Source organism: Procambarus clarkii, chromosome 27 (assembly GCF_040958095.1).
Source record: "Procambarus clarkii isolate CNS0578487 chromosome 27, FALCON_Pclarkii_2.0, whole genome shotgun sequence".
NCBI classification, from domain to species: domain Eukaryota; kingdom Metazoa; phylum Arthropoda; class Malacostraca; order Decapoda; family Cambaridae; genus Procambarus; species Procambarus clarkii.
Genome location: NC_091176.1, coordinates 17850997 through 17872084, shown reverse-complemented (window position 1 = coordinate 17872084; position 21088 = coordinate 17850997). Strand labels below are relative to the sequence as shown.

The following is a 21088-nucleotide window of genomic DNA, read 5'->3' as shown; positions in this document are numbered from 1 at the left end:
TGACCTGAGAGTAAACATGCTAGATGCATGTTTACTCTCTCCCTGAGCACAGTCCAGGTCAAAGGTCAACTCTCAGTGTATATACACTGTGAAACCGGTTAATCCTCTCTGTGTGGCATCCCTGTTGACACACACTTGCTCCTTTTATATTTTCTGTCTTAAACACTCGTAAATAGAAGCGTAATAAGTGACAGTGTTACTTAATTTACTTTGTATTAACATAAGTACATCTGTCTTTATGCAGCTACTCTAGACAATATGAAGGGTTACGTAGTGTGTCAAGAGATAGCTACATGTTGTTGAAAAGTCCCCATCTTGCAGGATGGTTAATCCTACAGGGGTATGTGGTCAGTGAATCAAGTAGAGCTTGCAATCTAGTTTGGTATTTGCAACAATGCATATGTCATCGGCATAACACATGACGGATTCGTTAGGTATTGTGCGAGAATCAGTTGTTAATTTCGCGAATCAGAACATTGAACAGTGTTGGGCTAAGCACTCCACCCTGGGGTGCACAACGTTTACTTTGACCACCTTGAAAAGGACTGAGGCTGTTTACTTGGTTCCCCCTCTGAGCCATCAGGTCATAATCTTAAACTACGCGAAACTCTCCGGAACCTTCACGCCAGGTTTAAGTTACTCTCTCCTTCCGGGTCTCGCCTTATAATCCATCAGTGACAATTGATTATTGACTCCACACCAGTCACTGCCTCCACACCAGTCACTGCCCCCACACCAGTCACCGCCCACACGCCAGACACAAAGGACACCCTTGCTACCGCCCACACTCACAGTGCCACCCACACCCATTCTGCTGCCAACAAACTAGTCGCCGCTATGACTACGTCCACACCCACAGTGGTACCCACAAACATGGCTCCACCTACATACCTTGCTCCGCCATCATTCATGTGACTCGTAAAACCCACCGTGGGCGTGCGTGTGGAGGTATGGGAGTGGGCGGGAGTGTCATAACAGGAGGCGTGGGCTTGATTGTGAGTGACAATGCATTACGAAACCAGGTATATAAATGGCTGGGAGACGGAACATCTTGTTTTCTCTGATCTTTTCCTCTCTCCATCCAACTATGCACTCCCTTCCTCCCTCCCTCCCACTGCGCCCTCCATCCCTTCACATACACACACACACACACACACACACACACACACACACACACACACACACACACACACACACACACACACACACACACACCAACATTACCTCTGTGCCACTCAGAGGTAATGGGGGGCCTCGTAGCCTGGTCTAAGGGGGCCTCGTAGCCTGGTGGATAGCGCGCAGGACTCGTAATTCTGTGGCGCGGGTTCGATTCCCGCACGAGGCAGAAACAAATGGGCAAAGTTTCTTTCACCCTGAATGCCCCTGTTACTTAGCAGTAAATAGGTACCTGGGAGTTAGTCAGCTGTCACGGGCTGCTTCCTGGGGTGTGTGTGTGGTGTGGGAAAAAAAAAAAAAGTAGTTAGTAAGTTAGTAGTTAGTTAGTAAACAGTTGATTGACAGTTGAAAGGCGGGCCGAAAGAGCAAAGCTCAACCCCCGCAAAAACACAACTAGTAAACACTCAAACACTCTTCATCTGAACCTTGGTTCAGCTTTCTACCGTGTTCGCTTCCATTCCTCCTCCGTCCATCCTTCCCTCCCATCTTTCCATCCACCTTTATTCCTTCCCCCTCCCAAAAATCCCCTCTTCCAACCCAATTTCAATACTACCAAGCTTCAACCTTAACTTTCCTCTTTCATGTCTCCCATTGTCGTACTACCTCCCTCCCTCCCTCCCTCCCTCCCTCCCTCATTCCTCTCTCTCTCTCCCTCCCTCCCTCCCTCATTCCTCTCTCTCCCTCCCTCCCTCCCTCCCTCCCTCATTCCTCTCTCTCCCTCCCTCCCTCCCTCCCTCCCTCATTCCTCTCTCTCCCTCCCTCCCTCCCTCATTCCTCTCTCTCTCCCTCCCTCCCTCCCTCCCTCATTCCTCTCTCTCTCTCTCTCCCTCCCTCCCTCCCTCCCTCCCTCATTCCTCTCTCTCCCTCCCTCCCTCCCTCATTCCTCTCCCTCCCTCCCTCATTCCTCTCTCTCCCTCACTCCCTCCCTCATTCCTCTCTCTCCCTCCCTCCCTCCCTCATTCCTCTCTCTCCCTCCCTCCCTCCCTCCCTCATTCCTCTCCCTCCCTCCCTCCCTCCCTCATTCCTCTCTCTCCCTCACTCCCTCCCTCATTCCTCTCTCTCCCTCCCTCCCTCCCTCATTCCTCTCTCTCCCTCCCTCCCTCCCTCATTCCTCTCTCTCCCTCCCTCCCTCCCTCATTCCTCTCTCTCCCTCCCTCACTCCGACGGGTCTCTCTCGTCTTTCCAAGCCACTTAACAAACCACACCATTGTATTCGTGTTGTATATCATGACCAAGACAAAAGTGGGTCTGCATGTGAATTCTTGATCAGCTCTGGACCATGGGGCTGGAGGCCGAGGACCCCTTTCAGGGCCGGGGGCCGAGGACCCCTTGAAGAAAGAGGGGGCCCGAGGACCCCTTGAAGAAAGAGGGGGCAGAGGACCACTTGAGGGAAGAGGGGGCCGAGGACCCTTTCAGGGCTGAGAATGGCTGATGGGGGCCGTGAGGTCTAAGGGGGGAGGGGGGTCGTGGGACAATAGAGAAGGGAGACACGCACTATAATAACAGTTATTAAAGGAACAAAAACAAAGCCCAAGAGAGAGAGGCACTTATTTAACGTATCAGCCACACATGGAAGGAGAGAGAGAGAGTGAGAGTGAGAGAGAGAGAGAGAGAGAGAGAGAGAGAGAGAGAGAGAGAGAGAGAGAGAGAGAGAGAGAGAGAGAGAGAGAGATGAGGGGCGCAGGAACTCCTTCTATTAGGTATATATATATATATATCTTGGATAAATAGTCTCACGACTACCAAGATTTTTGTACAGTCAATGTGGTCTAATGGTTGAATGGAGTCATTTGAATGGAGAAGACTAAGTCTGAGCGCTTTCAAACACAGATGTCTTCCTCGTCAGAGACAATGGGGAGAATTCTCCTATTGTCTATGAAGAGAAACACAACCGTGCTTGAAAGCTTTGATGTGATCTTCTTCATTCAAATGTGTTTATTTTGCGTTTTTGAGATGAGTGTACTCGGTGTGAGCGGAGTATGGTTAGAGATTTAATGAAATAAATAGTTCCAGAAGATGTGCCTCGAGTGTTGTCGGGTGGTGGTTAGTCATGGACCTTATGCAGTTATGTTCTCTGACTTACCAACACTTCTGTACACTCACTAGTGTGGTGCTGTTGGCACTCCTCGTCTCTCTTTCATGGCACTCCTGTCCCCTCGTGCCTCTCCTGTCCCGTCAGGTAGGCTGCTCCCCCCAAGTATGAGGTCAGAATAATGTTATATGTGTCTGGGAGCGCGACACCCTCACTATTACTCTCATTTACCCACCATCTATTTGCTCGCCCCTCTCTTCCACCTCGGCCTTCCGTTCCCTCTCCCCTTCCTTCCCCTCTCACTCTTCCTTCTCTCTCTCTCTCTTCCCACTTCCTCCCTCCCCCCTCTCTCTCTCTGTCTGTCTGTCTGTCTCTCTCTCTCTCTCTCTCTCTCTCTCTCTCTCTCTCTCTCTCTCTCTCTCTCTCTCTCTCTCTCTCTCTCTCTCTCTCTCTCTCTGTCTCTCTCTGTCTCTCTCTGTCTCTCTGTCTCTCTCTGTCTCTCTGTCTCTCTGTCTCTCTGTCTCTCTGTCTCTCTCTGTCTCTCTCTGTCTCTCTCTCTGTCTCTCTCTGTCTCTCTCTGTCTCTCTCTGTCTCTCTCTCTCTGTCTCTCTGTCTCTCTGTCTCTCTCTGTCTCTCTCTGTCTCTCTCTCTATCTCTCTCTGTCTCTCTCTCTCTGTTACTTTCTCGATTTTAAAACCCACTTTCCCGAAAACGTACTATTTCATTCAACTTTTTCTCCTCACTTGCCCGTCTCTTCGTCCCCTTACCGTACACTTCTCTGTCTTCTCGTGTGTGTGTGAGAGAGAGAGAGAGAGAGAGAGAGAGAGAGAGATAGAGATAGAGAGAGAGAGAGAGAGAGGAGAGAGAGGGGAAAGAGAGAAGTGGAGAGAGAGGGAGAGAAAGAGGGAGAGAGAGAGGGTGAGGGAGAGGGAGAGGGGGCGAAAGAGGGGGAGAGAAAAAGAGAGAGATAGAGAGAGAGATAGATAGAGAGAGAGAGAGAGAGAGAGAAGAGAGAGAGAGTTCTGGTATACGCTGTGATAATGTCTATAGCACATAAGTTATTCTAAGGAAATCTAAGGAGCGAGAGCATTTAATTTTCCTAAACTTTAAAAAATCCAAAACTCCCACTGTCAACGAATGGACACAAAAACCGGAAATTACGAAACTTTTTATCGGTCAATGTTTACAGTGAAATAATGAACCGGAGGCTCTGTGCAGACAAAAAAATAAAATATATAATATATGGTTGTGAGTCTCCTGGTAGGGTGGAGGTGCTGTAGCTGGCAACCCCCGCGAGCCTTGCGGTGGTGGAGTGTATGTCTGCTCCAGCGCTCAGTCTCCCTCCAGCCGGCCTCCTGGCACCACCTCCCCGCTCCTGCCTCGCGTCTGCACCCTGTGTGTCTCTCTTCCTAGACATCTACGCGTATATATATATATATATATATATATATATATATATATATATATATATATATATATATATATATATATATATATATATATATATATATAATATGCATCTCTGGCCACGTGAATGTGCTTTCGAAGTTGTGAAAAGATGTTTAAGATAATAATCCATTATTAAACTTTTTATGGCCGTTGGAAAATGAACTTCTTTGCATTGTGTCGTATTGTACTGTGATTTCTACAATGGTTTACTTGAATTAACTTTGAAATAGAGCTCCATTAGGAAGTGGAGCGTGAGTGGGGGTGCTGCCCTGAGGTGCTCGTCTTAGAGAAGACCTGCTCCTGGAGATCTCTCCCCCGGAGCTAACCGGACCAACATCCAATTCTAACTTTGGAGAGAAAACTTACCAGCCATCAACCACCTCGGAGGAAAGTGGCTCGCTGACGGATGCCAAATTGGAGCCACTCTACATGCTGGCTAGAAGCTGGAGAGAGGGGATAGGTTGGTGGAGAGGGGAGGAGGGGGGGGGGAGGTAGGGTTGGCCAGGTATTTGACAGCTCCATCTTGCTTCCTCGGGGGATAGTACGGGCAGATGGGAACGAAGGAGAGGAATTGACCAAGGGATAGTAATTTTCAATTCGAACGCGGCGTGAGAGAGGGGGCGGAAGGGGGGAAGGGGGGAGAGGAGAGACCTAGCTATATAGCTCACGACTGTGGGTCGCCCTCCAAGGTGGGGTCACCCTCCAAGGTGGCTCCCCCTCCAAGGTGGGGTCACCCTCCAGGGTGGGTCGCCTCCAAGGTGGCTCCCCCTCCAAGGTCGATTACTCTCCAAGGAGGATCACCCTCAACATAACAAAACTATCGAGACAGATAATTCGACTATGGTATGCTGACGGGAACCATTCCTACAGTATGGTATGCTGACGGGAACCGTTCCTACAGTATGGTATGCTGACGGGAACCGTTCCTTCAGTATGGTATGCTGACGGGAACCATTCCTACAGTATGGTATGCTGACGGGAACCGTTCCTACAGTATGGTATGCTGACGGGAACCATTCCTACAGTATGGTATGCTGACGGGAACCGTTCCTACAGTATGGTATGCTGACGGGAACCGTTCCTACAGTATGGTATGCTGACGGGAACCGTTCCTACAGTATGGTATGCTGACGGGAACCGTTCCTACAGTATGGTATGCTGACGGGAACCGTTCCTACAGTATGGTATGCTGACGGGAACCGTTCCTACAGTATGGTATGCTGACGGGAACCACTCTTGTATTATGATATGCTGTTGAAAAATAACCTTCAGTGATTGATCAGATTTAATACACGTTTCCTGAATGTATTTCACAGGGACGACTATTCCCAAGGAAAGGGATCCCTGATCTCTTGGCTCAGTCTCCAGGGCTGGTCGGTCCCTTGAAGGGGGGGGGGGGAGGGCTGACGTATTAGTTCAGATATGACCAATATAACTTTTGGGAAAGCGAGCGATTGGTATAGTAATGGGCTATTTATTCCCATCAACAAGTGATCTTTATAATTAATCGTATTAAAATATATATTAAATAAATTTCCTGTCAACTGTGACTGGTGGTAGGAGCTCGGAGTGGTAGTCCCACCACCACCGAGACCTGAGTGGAGATTTGTTCGACACTGCGACCTCCAGATGTAACCGATGGTGTGTTGTCATTGTCACCTCTCTCCCTCACTTCCTCCTCTCTCTCTCTCTCTCTCTCTCTCTCTCTCTCTCTCTCTCTCTCTCTCTCTCTCTCTCTCTCTCTCTCTCTCTCTCTCTCTCTCTCTCTCTCTCTCTCTCACACACCCGGCTCGTGGCACGATAGTTAAGGAGAAGCTTAAGGAATGGCTCTGGCCTGTTGTATATCATGTGTTGCTACTGCTACGGCCAAAATATGAATAGCAGAAAATTTATTTTATTTTGTTAATTTGATTTTGATAATTTCCAGAAATCAGTGCGTAGAGCTTTCAAATACTCTAACTCTAGGGAAAACAATATGTTTCATTGAAGTAATTTGGGAAGTGCAAACTGGTGCCACCACCATAATAGTGCCATATGCCACAAGAGGTTGTGCCTGTGGCATACTGTTCTTCCCAGGGCCATCAACCCCACTAACTGCCTCCAGGAACGTTAACTACCACGTCATCCCCACTAACTTCCTCCAGGAAAGTTCACTGCCTCATCAACCTCCTTACCTACCTCAAGGAAGGTTAACTACCACCCGTGAAAACCCCCTCGCCTCCCCCCCCCCCCCACACACACACATTCTTTGTGTGTGTTTTATGTGCGTGCGTGCGTGCGTGCGTGCACGCGCACGTGTGTTTGTGTGCTTAATTGTACTCGCCTATTTGTGACTGCAGGATCGAGCATTAGCTCTTAGACCCTGCCTTTCTAGCCGTCGGTTGTCTAAAGCAAACTCCTGATCTATTTCTTTGTCATATTTACATTTAAAATTGTGAATGGCGATTGTTTCTATAACCTTAAGTTCTATAATTCTATAATTTGTTTCTATAATTCTTTAGTTAATGTTTTTTCCCCACTGTTGTACTAAAGAAAAACTATCTAACTATCTAAAAACTATCTCATTTTGAATCTCAAGCTGCCACCCTCGCCATCTTTTCCTATTGGTATTCATTATGAACAATTCCTCGTTTTTCACTCTGTCAGTCTCCCTTAATATTTTATGTCTCAATCATATCTTGCCCCCCGACTCTTTCCTCTTTTCTAGCGCTGTTAGGTTTAGTTTTTTTCAGTCTCTCTTCATACCTCATTCCTCGCAATTCTGGGACGAACCTCTTTTGTAAACTTATGAACCATTTCTTATTTCCTTACGTGTTGTTTATGGGGTCTCCATGAAGGTGCGGCATACTCTAAAATTGGTCTTATTTTGGTTCTTGAAGGATTTTCTAACTTTGATATTGTGATGCTGACCTTGTTTCTCTGGTCCTTCGAAGTTAGGTTCGGTGTTGTGTCCACTCCCACGTGTCCTCAGGTCTGTTTCTCTAGTCGTTATAGGGAGGGAGTTGCCCTTTATCGTGTACTATACTTTTGGTTTCCTGACGCCTGTTCCAATATTCATTACCTTACAATAGTTGGTGTTGAACTTTAGTAGCCATTTCTCGGAACAATTCTGCAGCTGTTTAGTGTTATCTTGGAGACCCTTACATTCTCGTCTGTCACAACTCCTCTCATTAATTTTGCATCGTCTGTAAACATTGACATGTAAGAGACAACACCTGTAGACAGGTCATTTGAATAAAGGAGAAATAGTATGGGATACAGCACCGATGGCTGAGGAACTGCGCTTGTTACTCTACGCCAGTCCAACTTTTCGCTCCTTACTGTTACTCTCTCACTTCTGTCTGTGCCTTATGTATGTTAGTACTTTTCCGCTCACTCCCGCCTGCCTCTCAAGTTTGTGTAGTAGTCTCTGAATTACTGTATCAAAATGTTGACCAGACCACACACTAGAAAGTGAAGCGACGACGACGTTTCGGTCCGACCTGGACCATTCTCAAGTCAATTGTGTATCGACTATTGTACTGTATCAAAATTTTTTGGCAGTCCAAAAGATAGCAGTCTGCCAAATCAACTCTTTCCTGCCTTATTTTTGTTACTTTATCTAAGTACTAAGTACTTTTCATGATCTAAGTTCTTGATATATCTTCCTCCTTCTGGCTGAAGATCAGGTCACAAGGCATGGTGTATCTTCTGCCTTTTCTTTTGTGTCATCCTTCACATGTTGTGTTAAGAAAGTCCTTTGTATATCTTCCATTCATTTTGCCCTCCACGTTTGTTCCTCACTATGGGGGGGATTCCTCGATTGTCAGCTGATAGCTGTGTTAGGTCACCTCATGACTATAGTAGTTTCTCTCGCTGTGTGCCGTTGCTGCTCGTTTCAGTTCATTTATGTATGCTCTGTTGTTTTTATTTCTGTCCGGGGTCTTCTGCTGTTTGTTGGGAGATTGTAAATTACCAGAACCGCTATCATACCCCCATCAGGCTGTCGGGGGTCCGATCGATGGAGTCTGTGCATATGTGTATGTGTGTATTGTTATATTTTATTTACATCTTTAAAGCAACAAATGTGGCCATGATACATCAGTTTGATAGGAAATTATTTAGGCAATAAAATGGGATCGAACCCGCTGCTCTGGACTTTACATCGTATTTGGCCTTAACATTTTTTCATAGATTCGTCAAGTTCTCGTGTTTTTTTATCGTGAATCAATTTGGTGTTTAAAGTGAGTAAAATACTGTTGAGGCTCATCGATGTCCCACTTGTGGCAGGTCTGGAAATATGGGATCCTCGTTGGGTAAGATGAGCTCATTGTCCGCTGGAGATGTTATCGCGTGGAGTGTTCTCTTGACCACATTGTAATCAATACACGCCTCATTATACCACACTCCCCCTCATAGTCACCACCACCATCACCACTCTCGCCTCGCATCTGGCTGTCACCACCATCACAAACACTACTGCTACTAACACCACTACCATTTCCTCCACCATCACCACCATCACCACAGACCATTTTTATTACCACAATAACCGCCACCACCACCACCACCAACACTACTAGCACCACCCCAACTACTATTAATTAACACTGTAGCGAGCTGTAGACTCCACTCTAAGAAACAGCTGTAGTCATGCACTCATCTCCTAAGCCGTTTCCCTTGAGACTCAGGACGGCTGGTTAAGCCTCTAATCCTCTGACTACAAACCATAGGAGCCACCACCGAAGAGATATCTAGAAATCATACAACCCCGATATCACCCTTCAAGAATTATAATTAAATTACGAATTGTCAACCCACTATTACTGTCCTCTAATACACCATAGTAAGGAGCCCAGCGGCTTAGGCTCGTCGGTACAGCGAAGATCTCGCTTCTTACAGGTTTGCGTTCGATTCCCGATGGTCTAAGTGGTTGGGTACCGTTCCTTCACTCCGTCCTCCTATCCCAGATCCTTGTTGAACATAAAAACATAACAATAAAGGTAACTGCAGAAGGCCATTCGAGGCAGCTCCTATTTATAAACTACTCAATCCCACTCATATACATGTCCAATCCACGTTTGAAACAATCAAGGGACCCCCCCTCCACCACATTAAGCAGTAATTGAGTCCACAAATCAACAACTCTGTTACTGAACCAGTATTTGCCCAGGTCTTTCCTAAATCTAAACTACAGATATCTCTTCCTAGTGTTGTATAATCAAACTGACTTAGCGCTTTCTCCTCGTGAATATCTTACCTAGTAACATAGGAGAGGAGACTGAGATCGTCAATGGTAAATAGGTCAATGCAGCTTTAAAGGAAATCCCAATGAGAACAACCATCAACGTTACAATCAGGTGTTTGTTTAGCCAGTTTGTCCGGTATATTTCACCACCAGTCGATAATAAGTAGTGAAGAACCCAGTAATTTACACACCTCGTTTACCTCCTTTGGAGATTTCTGAACATTGATATGAAAATTAAAAACATTCTTGGAGAAGAACATACATCTGTCCTTCATTTCGGAAACCCGTTCATGTCACATCGTCTACCCATACACCCACATACAGCCACATACACCCACATACACCCACATACACCCACATACAGCCACATACACCCACATACACCCACATACACCCACATACAGCCACATACACCCACATACACCCACATACACCCACATACACCCACATACACCCACATACACCCACATACACCCACATACACCCACATACACCCACATACACCCACATACACCCACATACACCCACATACACCCACATACACCCACATACACCCACATACACCCACATACACCCACATACACCCACATACACCCCCATACACCCACATACACCCACATACACCCACATACACCCACAGATTACATTATATAATCAGCTGTAGTTATAAATTTTAATTAGGAAAAAAACAAGTAGTTGATTCCTTTGTGATGACCTTCTAATGTCTTTACTAATCATATCTTCTCTTCCTCCCCCCTTGCCCAACCATTTGGGGCTGGACGGTAGAGCGACGGTCTCGCTTCATGCAGGTTGACATTCAATCCCCGACTGTCCAAGTGGTTCCGCACCATTTCTTATCCCTCCCGTCCCATCCCAAATCCTTATCCTGACGCCTTCCAAGTGCTATATAGTCGTCGTGATGGCTTGGCGCTTTTCCCTGATAATTCCCTTCCCTTCCCCCCTATAACTTATCCTAAATGTTAAATGGCGGCCAAGGAGTGGAACCAGAGTATCAGTACTGCCCATGGAACACCAGTGTCACCATCCTTGCAAGACCAGCAGACAGCCTGCGGCCACCTGGAATCAATAATTGTCCCCGGAGCCAGCACTCCCATCCCTGCCACAAAAGGGTTAAGATAAAAAAATAGATAACAGTGTTCTGGCGGAGCCATAAATAGCGCCCATTCTGACTAATTACAAGAACTACATATTGAAGATCCAATGTAAATAAATACACAGACTAGCAATCCTCATGGATAGAAGCAAGCAACGGTATTATTAAAAAGAACCCGGCAGAGAGTCATGGAAGACGTGCTTTACCACCAGTAAAGTCACCCCCAGACGCACGCTTACCTGTAATTTATTGGTAAGACGCGCGTCTGGTGGGACCCACGACGCTAGTTCGATCCCGCCGCCCTGCTACAATGCTTTTCTTACAAAAGGGGAGCTATATCATAGCGAGAAGTCCCGCGACCAGACTCAGTGTTGAGGGCCTACAAATATAATCATATAAAAGGGACACAGACCAATGAAGGAAGCTCATGTTGATTTACGAAACTTAAATCAAAGTCGCCACTGGCAAAAACTATTCTCAATAATGCAATAAAGATAATGGAACAAGGAGCAGGTAGCTCTGCCGACAGCTCTCCACACTTGCTTTCACATACACGAAACATCACCCGACGACAGCTGACAAAGAATATGTGAGATCCCGGGCTGAGAAGAGTTTCAGAAGCTTAAACGAAATTATGGTAAAAATATGCACTTGGCGTCAGCGCCCAAACTGTAAAAACTTCTAACAGCTTTGAAAAGATTTCTGAAAGTAATGGGGTAAATTTTCCACGGTTTCACTGTCAACTTTAAATTTGAAGGCATACAAATTACTGATCCGGAGGATATCGCAGAAACTTTGGCGCCTCTCTCTGCTCAAGTGTCCAGCCCAAAACGATATATTGAAGCCCTTTCAAGTAATTCCACGGACGAACTCATCGTCAAATTCCTCTTCCAATAGCCTTGAAAGCTGTAGTGATCTATTTCGACTGCAAAAATGAAATGACGTAGACGCCAATAATCTTACCCACGCCTAAAGTGAGGACGGTGTCCACTTCCCACTCCCCAGGTGAGAAAGGTGTCCACTTTGAGAAGAAAAACATCCTCACAGAAGTGACAAGATGCTTTCACCTTGATGTTTACGGCAGCATATGTAGCCACGTAGCTAAACGGTGGCGTAATACTTGTCCAAGATACCAACCTGTCCAAGATACCAACCTGTCCAAGATACCAACCTGTCCAAGATACCAACCTGTCCAAGATACCAACCCGTCCAAGATACCAACCCGTCCAAGATACCAACCCGTCCAAGATACCAACCCGTCCAAGATACCAACCCGTCCAAGATACCAACCTGTCCAAGATACCTGTCCAAGATACCAACCCGTCCAAGATACCAACCCGTCCAAGATGCCAACCCGTCCAAGATACCAACCTGTCCAAGATACCAACCTGTCCAAGATACCAACCTGTCCAAGATACCAACCTGTCCAAGATACCAACGTGGCCACAAGACAAAGGCATGAAGTCCAACGTCTTGTCTTGGTAAACACATGGAAATTATTTATCAACTTGAGACTGATTTTGTACCTTAAAACTGACCGTTGTTTAACACAGACGAAATTTCCTTCTCGTAACCTTCTATCTACTCTGGAGCCTCTCGTTATTTTCAACAATGATTTTTAAAGCACATTTATAAACAACCAACATTGTTACGAGTTTTCTTCAACGTAGAAAAGTCCAACGATGCGACCTGGCGTCGTGGCATTATCAAGCATTCGTAAGAAATGAGCTATCGGAGGCTTTATGATAACTTTTTTAGAATCTTCCTGGCTAGGATGATTCTAAAGACTGGCCGGCTCATCTGTCATACAACGAGGAGGAGTCCGGCAGGAAATGTGCTGAGTGTAAAGGGCTCTATGGTTATAATGAATGGTGTAGTAGCTGCCTTCAGCACCGTTATCTGTTGCTCGCTCAGTGTAGACAGTCTGGTCAGGAACTGATCACCCAGCAAACACACACTTTATTATAACATTTTCTCCGCATATAAAGTAATAGACGGGGTTGCTAATTAGGACTGTAAATCGGGCTTTTGAGTTTGAAAACAAACAAGAACGGTGGACATTAAGGTTCCCGTATCAAGGAGGAAGTTAAAAACCTTTAGTTGCTTCATGAGGGCACCACGCACCCAGATTGGTCCTCAACTTTATAAAAATCATTCATAAGGACTTTGTCCTGTGTAGAGGCCCGTCTATATTTGTACGTAACAAAGCCCAAATTCCTTCTTTTCTCATTGTTCTCTTCTCTAGCCTAATGTCCAGTATCATACTTGGTAAAGATCTTTGGTTGAACAGTGTTATCTGAACTGTATGTGTGGAGAATGGGGCCTATATTAGCGCCAAGTGCATTCTTAATTATTTCCTAAATGGATCCGCCACACTCTCCTGCTCCGCAATTAGGGATTTAGCAGAGATTTTTCTGACACTAATCGTATGCTGTAACTTAAATCCAGTAACCCGCTCATAGGTAGCCCTGAACTTTGCAATATTCAAATCATATTCAAACTTCTCTGCTGTCAATTTCCTCAGCTGTGCTCCCAATACCCTTCCTGCGGTGTTGCTGGAGCAACCAGCTGTCAATGTTCAACAGTGCTTATGGGTTGACATTGTGGGGAATCTGACTCGTGGGATTTATTGATTTATTTTCAATTTATTAATTTATATTAATTTATTTTTTACGTGTGGATGAAAGGCGAGCGAGGCGTCTTTTCTCCACGAGAGAGGCGAGAGAAGGCTTCCTGTACCCGACAACCAGAATTATTATGTTAACCCAAGAAAAATGTATCACAATAGGTTTTATTTAAGCCTGGCCCCCATGCCCTGCCAGGAGAGGTGCTCAGCGGGGTGCTTCAGCGGACACAACCTGTAACACGGTGTCCGCTCCGGCCCCTCCACCACCAGCCCTCGTCGCTCAAGATTTCAACATCAGTAAGAAATTCATCCACAGATGCGGGAAACTCCCTGGGTCAGGACAGGTGTTCCGACCACAGAATCTTGCGTAGCTCGCTCTGTAATTGATGCCCTTCTTGCCACCTGGTCGACAAGGAGGTTGCCAAGGAGGTCGACGTCGACGTGGGTCGAGACCTGGTCGACGATCGGGCTGCGGGGACGCTAAGCCCCGAAAAACACCTCAAGGTAACTAGGTCCTCACTGCTCCCCATCTTGGTAGGCAGCCGCTGGGGGACATACAGTTTTGTTCAGGGGGAGAGTGCTAGCTCTTGCTTCACGCTCAGACTATGGAACTTAACGCAACAGGCTTCTCTTGTTTACGCTCGTATATTTAGGAAAACACCATCATTCAAAACAATTTTCATCGAGTAAAAGTTGTTTACTATAACCTGAAGTGCCTTTCAATGAACAGTATGTTCAGTGATTCTCTAGCTGACGAGCGTAATACCTCTTATTTTCAATTCGCATAAAACTGGTTAATCTTCGACGATCTTCAGTTTCTTGGTTGAGGATCTGTTTAGTACTAAAACTCGCAGGACAGTTCTGTTCTGTCTTGTTTATTTCCATTTCCAAAGCTTTTAAGAGAGCTGAAAATATCAAGCATTTCGGGTAATAGCTAAGCAGGAAAATATATATTTTAATCGCTAGATACCTGGCCTAGTTCTTGAGAGCTTGGGTGGGAGTGCTTCAAACGACATGAACTCTGGAGTGACGCCACTCTCCCCGCTCCCCTTCCCCCCCACAATCACTCTCTCTGGGGGGATGGGGGGGATAGGGGGTTTGAGTGACTATTCCAGGTGATTGACAGTTATAATTAACTGATTGCTAGTACGTTGAGGCAGATATACAGTAGTTACAATGTCCATACAGTCAGTTACATCTTTAATCCCAGTTATTGGGAACTCCACCAACCCGCCCTTACTGTTCTCTGTATGTTACTTAACCTGAGAGTCACCAACACTTTGTTTCCCTACTTGTACTTGGAGGGTTTATCTTCAGGCTCGTGTTCCGGCACGTTTTACTTTGCTTCTTACTGATGTTGTTCTACGCAGAAATCGTCTGAAAAAAGGGCAATGAAAAAATTATTCACTCTCAACTCCTTCACTGACTCCATCAGTTTTGCTTTGTTGATATTCATGCCTTCCTGGTGATGACTATTTACTCATTGTTCACTTTCTTATTCAATTGGAGATGGTTTTGTTGCAAATTATTATGCCACTATTTAGTAAGGAGCCAAGACGGACACAACCATCGCCGCTTTCACCCCATTTGTGTGAGTTGGATTAATTACTTATCTCATTGTCTTAACTGGGAAACTGCATTTACATGTGATTGTTGTTGTTTAAGATTTGCTACTTGGAACAAAAAGTTCCAAGTAACACGAGCTATGGTAAGTCCGTTGTGGACTTACCTGACACAGGAGCGGGGCTGCATTTACACGTTCACCATCTTCCATATACACAAGACGCAGATCCTCGAGGGTTGCTGAGCAGTGTTGCAGTGCAGTTAACAACGTTTGGTGCACACGACACTTGCTCGTCACGTCCGCTCTTGACGACACTTTACTCAACTTTCCTCATGTCCTCTCCCATTCTAACTTTCCCTTTCCCACTGTTCACTTCTCTTCTAACTTTCTACTGCTCCCCGCGCCTTCGCTCCTGTACGCTTGATCGTTTCCTCCGCCCTCGTCTGATTCCACCTTTTGCTTTTCCGTCTTGTCCTCTATCTTTCCATTTTTAGTTTCCGATGTTTTCTCGTCTAACCTTGCCGTTGGCCCCCACCCCTCTCCTGCGGCTACTTTCTCTAACTTCTGTCCTCTCTGCTTCTCCAAATGTTCTCTTGCCTTTAAAATCTCACCCCCCCCCCTCCTTTCTCTGTTATTTCCTCGTCCCTCTTACTCTTTCACTCACTCTCTTCCCCTCTAGTGTTTCTCCTCCCCAACCTTCCTTAACTTCTCACGCCTCTCTTCATAGTTTTTTTCTCCTTGCTCTCCTATTGTTCCTGTTAAAACTCACTTCCCCCACTCCCTCTTTTCTATTTTCCTCGCTATCTTCATTTCTATTTCTTCATCTTTCTCTCTTTCACCATACATTGTTTACTGCAAGCTTTTATTTGCCTCTACCTCTCCAACTTTCACTTAAGAATCCTTTTCCTGGCTAATTATTTTCCCTTTCCACCCCTCCACTATCCCTCCATCCTTCCCATTCCTCCTCATACTCCATACCCCCCAACCAACCACTCTATCTTTCTTCTCCGCCGCCCTTATCTCTCCCCAATTTATCACCCACCGTGCCCTCTCCCTCATCCCTTCCAGAGTCCCCCCTCTCACTCACTCACGCTCCTTCCCTCTGAAACTCTGACGTCTTCTTTAAAAGAAAAACGAATGAAAAGTCTGTATGTCAATATGCAAATGGTTTGAGATCTTGAGGCTACAAAAATCAACTTTTTACTGTTGTGTTGTGAAATGTTTTTTGTTGTCTGCTGGTACCTGAGAGCTCCATACCTTGACGGCTTGTATGGCATCGTCCCAGAAATCCTTCAGAGAACACTTCAGTCAACCCAAAAGCGATTCAAATGGCTGACATGTTGCCAATTTCCACCTGGGAAGCATCTTGATCCTATCCATCTAGGGAGGGGGAGCATTTCCAGGTAGTATCAGTGAGATCTTGACATTTCCATAAGCATACATTTGAGGTTGCGTCGTCACATCCACAGCGAAGGTGACACCTTATGCTTCTGGATATGGCTAGCCGTCTCTCGCCAGCTTTTTTGTTATTCAGCTATTGCAGCAAGAGTCGGCGTGCTATTGCAGCAAGAGTCGGCGTGCTATTGCAGCAAGAGTCGGCGTGCTATTGCAGCAAGAGTCGGCGTGCTATTGCAGCAAGAGTTCCAGCATAAATTCGATGTCGGGTCTCATCTAAACATCGTTTTTTCATCGCCTCGGTGGGCCGTGTCGACCGTATTTGAGAGAACGTGCTGCTAGTAATGGACGCCATTACTCGATACCCTTCCCTGTGGGTCCTCGTTCTCCAGCCATAAGCAATACAATATAAACAAACTAGACACGAGGCTGAACACCATTTGAAAATATACAGATGATACAAACCTTCAAATATTTCGGGAAATATGTTAACCAAACCACACACTAGAAAGTGAAGGGACGACGACGTTTCGGTCCGTCCTGGACCATTCTCAAGTCGATTGTGAAATTCGGGAAATACATTTACAAAAACACTTAATATTATAACTAGATGATTTAGATGAACGAAAGTTGATCCTTTGTAGTTTAATGATGACAAATGAAGGATTCTATTCGCAAGTAAAAAAATAAGTTTACCAGATATCAATTGAACAATAATAAAATTGCTAAATCTGAATGCAACAAAAAATATAGGTCGTGATTAGTAGGGGTTTTAAGCTTAAAATCAATAAATAAATGTTCGACGGTAAATAAGATACTCATATTCACATTTACAAGCGTAAGCAAGGAGAATGAAAGGAGATTACAAAACGCTTAATTTACATTCTCTGGACAGGCGAATGACATGCTTCAAAGGATTTAACATAGGGATTAGCAAGATTTGTCGCGGATGAGGCTCCATAACATATGGAATATTAATAGGAAGTTAAATATATCAATCTAAAATAGAACGCATAACAATGCATACAAATAGGATAAGTTTATATTCATAAAAATATTATGCAAACGCTGGCTTGGGAATAGGGGTGAAGTTTTATGAACAAAGTTCCGGATAACATAATGTGTGTGATGTCGCTGGATTGTTTCAAGCGAAGGTTACACATAGTTATAAATGAGTTTGAATGAGTACAAATATGAGCTGCCTCGTAGAGGCCTTCAGAAGTGTCTTCTAAAACAGTGTATTCTTATCACCTGCCTGCGACCCGAGGCAGCTCTCTCTTGCAGGCGGCCGAACCCTTCCTCCAAGATCTTCAATTTACGTCTCCGACGTTTGCCTTGTATCTCTACGTCATAATAATGATGTGTTAAGCGACATTAAGACTTGTCGTCTCTTCACGCACATCTCCACAGTACATTTTCCTTTAAACATTTAGAATCTCATCACATTCTCAACCCTTTGTTTAAATACCTCTGAGAAGGCTTTTAAGGCTGCTACTATCGAGCTTCAAAATATAAAAAGAAATATTTACAAAGATCATTTTCTTTATAATCTAACATTTTAAAACATTTATGAAACATATTTCCATTAATTATTGTTTCAGAGTTTGAACCGCAGGTAATTACCCATTTTATCGCCTTTAACGAGGAATATCCTGATAATGGATATTGCTTTGGTTGGGGGGGGGGGAGTCGTTTACGTTGTAAACAAAGATACCTTTGTTTGTAATTAATGAATATTGAATACAAATTTATATAGTTACCTGTTTATAAACAAATTGCTGCTATTTGTATTAATTGAGAGGAGCAGTGTGCAGTAATGATAACGGAAGCGAGGAGGATGGTTGGAAATTGAGGGTTGGAAATAATAACAGGAGCGTGGAGGATGGATGGGGGTGATCATGGAGGGTTGGAAATAATAACAGGAGCGTGGAGGATGGTTGGAGGTGATCATGGAGGGCTGGAAATAATAACAGGAGCGTGGAGGATGGATGGGGGTGATCATGGAGGGTTGGAAATAATAACAGGAGCGTAAAGGGTTGGAGGTGAATAGTGTTTGTCTGTTTTGTAATAGTCAACCCTCTTTCTCCCGTCTTAACCACCTGTTCACACGTCCATTTTTGTTTTTTTGTTTTTAATAAATTTATTAAGTGAAATTCTGCCGCTCACAACACGCTAGAGATTCGTTGATGGTACTTTCTGATCTTTGCCTAATAATTTCTATTTGGTCTCGTTCTTATGGAATCAAATAATCTAGCGCCCTTTAAATACTGTTCTTGGAAATTTAGCAAAATAATTCTATATCACACTAGAAAGTAAAGGGACGACGACGTTTCGGTCCGTCCTGGACCATTCTCACAATCGACTTGAGAATGGTCCAGGACGGACCGAAACGTCGTCGTCCCTTCATTTTCTAGTGTGTGGTTTGGTCAACATATTTCAGCCACGTTATTGTGACTCCTCGTCTGCAATTCTATACCATTTTGAAATGGTGTGATTACTAAGTATTAACGAAACAATGTTATCTAGGGAAACTTTGGGATCCCTGCAAATATTTAGTGAAGATAATACTGATAAAGATATCAATGTCGTGTAACAATAAGCCTTCAGCTGTTAATATCCTCAGACACGAATTGGAAAAGTTTGTTAAGCTGTAAGAAATATATTCTTTACTTCGTAACATATAGCAAACGACATAGTAGAGAACATATTAGCTTTCCGTTTCATAAAACCTGCAATAAATTAAGAAACAACTTCAATATGGCAACTGCGAATTTTGATGTCATAAAAAAGGCTTGATTAAAAATATATCTAATAATTGATGTGGGAGTACGAAGGGTCTGCAAAATCTCTTGGAAAGACCAAACCACACCTCATAAGATGAAGAAACTGCGACGTTTCAGTCCGTCTTGGACCGAAACTCATATTTGAGTCACACACACACACACATGACTTGATGATGGTCCACGATGGTCTGAAACGTAGTCGTTTCTTGATCTTCTATTGTGTGGTTTGGTCATCATATCCTTCAGCCTCATTATTGTGACTCATCATTTGCATCCCTGGGAAACCTAGTACTTATTTCCATTTTTGACCAGAGAAAGAATGAACATGAATATAAAAACGTCAGTATGTTAATGTAATGTTTATTCATATGAGAGATTGAAGCTATCACACTGACTTAGATAGAAAACTACTTTAGATAAATCAATATTGAAATCTCTAAAATATAATTATATTACATTAAATCTAGAGAACAATTTAATCGAAACCGAATCTCATACAATTGTGTGTTCTTGGATGGAGTCTTGTTCTCAGTGCATTGAAGGAGAGGTTGTTATTTTGCCAATATATTAAGATCCTTTGGGGCTGACAGTCCCCCAAGTGGGCATGTGAAGGTCACGACGACTTGCGTCCCATTTAAGGCGTTTTATTTGGAGTCTAGAGAGCTCTTCGTGAGCATGTTGGTGGTGGTGGTCCTTTTGCACTTTTAGTAAACTGTTAACTCTATATTCTGACAGTGTCGTTATGGGAGTCACGTTTCTTTCAGTAATGTCTTTCACAACTCTTTCGTCTGCTTTGTGTGCGGTGGAAAAGAAGTTCCTGTGGAATAGTTTAATAACCGAGACAGATGCTGTGGGTGTTATCTGTTTCATCAGAAGTTTCAAGGCAAGACAGCAACATCACGTTCAAGGCGCCAGACAATACACAAACAACAAGGCGCCATCAAAGATCTTATAGCTTCTTCACATAACTAGAGATATCTTGACCAACAACCAAATGATGGACAGAAACATGAACTGTAGAAGACACGACATTTGCGAAGCACTACATATTAAACAATGCCAGCTATCAACGGCCAGATCACAATTAGGTACAATCTATCATCCATAAGATCAAGGCAGAATATCCACCTCATTCAGCTCAGCCATCATCGACTGGGCGACCAGTAAATTTACCTCTTAGTTCTTGGTTATATATATTATATAGATCCAGGTAACTGGTCGCCGCTTCCTCGCTGCTTCCATAGGTGTTAATAGTCTTAAGGAGACGCTATAAATAATGGCTAAATTTCTTGCTGGAATCATTGAACTAACCCTTTTTAATATTTAATTAACACACACACACACACACATACATATATATATATATATATATATATATATATATATATATATATATATATACATAAGACATACTACTACCAGGAATATAGTTTAGAAACGGCTCACATTTGCGGCTCTTTGTGTTATCACGAAATGCTTTTACCTCGATTTACTGTACTTTAAGACCTTTGTGTGAATGTTCTTACCTGAATGAGCTTACCTAGTAGCGCATGTGATGGAATGAATAGCTCTTGGGCTCAACTCTTAACCTTACGTTTATCCGGGACAACTTTACTTAGAAGTTCTCATGATTGTGACAGGTTCCTGTTAATGTTATGGATTAGTTTTATATAAAGTGCGTGTGTGTGTGTGTGTGTGTTCGCCCATACATATACCAACACA

At 44.3% G+C, this 21088-nt stretch overlaps 1 protein-coding gene across 2 annotated transcripts in view; it reads left to right on the top strand.

Moving 5' to 3' along the window:
- Positions 1 to 21088, top strand: part of Aplip1 (JNK-interacting protein Aplip1) — a 109358-nt gene that overhangs the window by 27493 nt on the left and 60777 nt on the right. The window contains exon 1 of one of the 2 annotated variants that reach the window (XM_045749250.2): positions 4552 to 4603. The exons of the other annotated variant lie outside the window; for it this stretch is intronic. The gene's annotated coding sequence lies outside the window, so the exon portion shown is untranslated. Of the gene's footprint in view, positions 1 to 4551; positions 4604 to 21088 lie in introns of those variants that run through there. 2 annotated transcript variants of the gene reach the window in all.